We start from the raw sequence: 425 nt of genomic DNA, 5'->3' as shown, positions 1-425 counted from the left end.
CTGTCACCACAGGAGGGGACATGTCACCTGCTGGCTCCCCAGCAGGGAGGAGCTGGGTCCTTGGCTGTAGGAGGGCACCAAGCCAGAGGCTGAGCCTCTGCAGGGGCCTGGGGAGGCCAGCTGAGGGGACGCCAGCCTTGTCCCCAGTTCTAGCGCTGTCACCTCCACATCGGAGCTCCCACCGGCACGGACTTGGCTCGTCCCTGGAGGAGCTCCAGCTCCCGGCAATGGCCAGGGGATCCATGGGGACGCTGCCAGCCCAGCCCGGGCACACAGCAGAGGGGAGGCAGCTGGCAGGAGGTGACCTGCCCGACGCCAGGACAGGGACAGAGCAGCTGGGAGATCTTCCAAACCCCGCAGGCGGTCAGGCTGCACGGCCAGAACAGGCTCTGCACCAAAGAGCTCACAAGGGCAGGAATTCCCAG

The 425-nt window shown here is 66.8% G+C and overlaps 1 protein-coding gene across 1 annotated transcript in view; it reads right to left on the bottom strand.

The window, feature by feature from the left end:
- Nucleotides 1-425, bottom strand: part of LOC104469822 (myotubularin-related protein 5-like) — a gene marked incomplete at both ends in the record, with an annotated part of 13278 nt that overhangs the window by 3289 nt on the left and 9564 nt on the right.

Source organism: Pterocles gutturalis, unplaced genomic scaffold (genome assembly GCF_000699245.1).
Source record: "Pterocles gutturalis isolate BGI_N339 unplaced genomic scaffold, ASM69924v1 scaffold390, whole genome shotgun sequence".
Lineage (NCBI taxonomy): Eukaryota > Metazoa > Chordata > Aves > Pterocliformes > Pteroclidae > Pterocles > Pterocles gutturalis.
The sequence above is the reverse complement of the archived record's forward strand: the minus strand, read 5'-3'. Positions and strand labels throughout refer to the sequence as shown.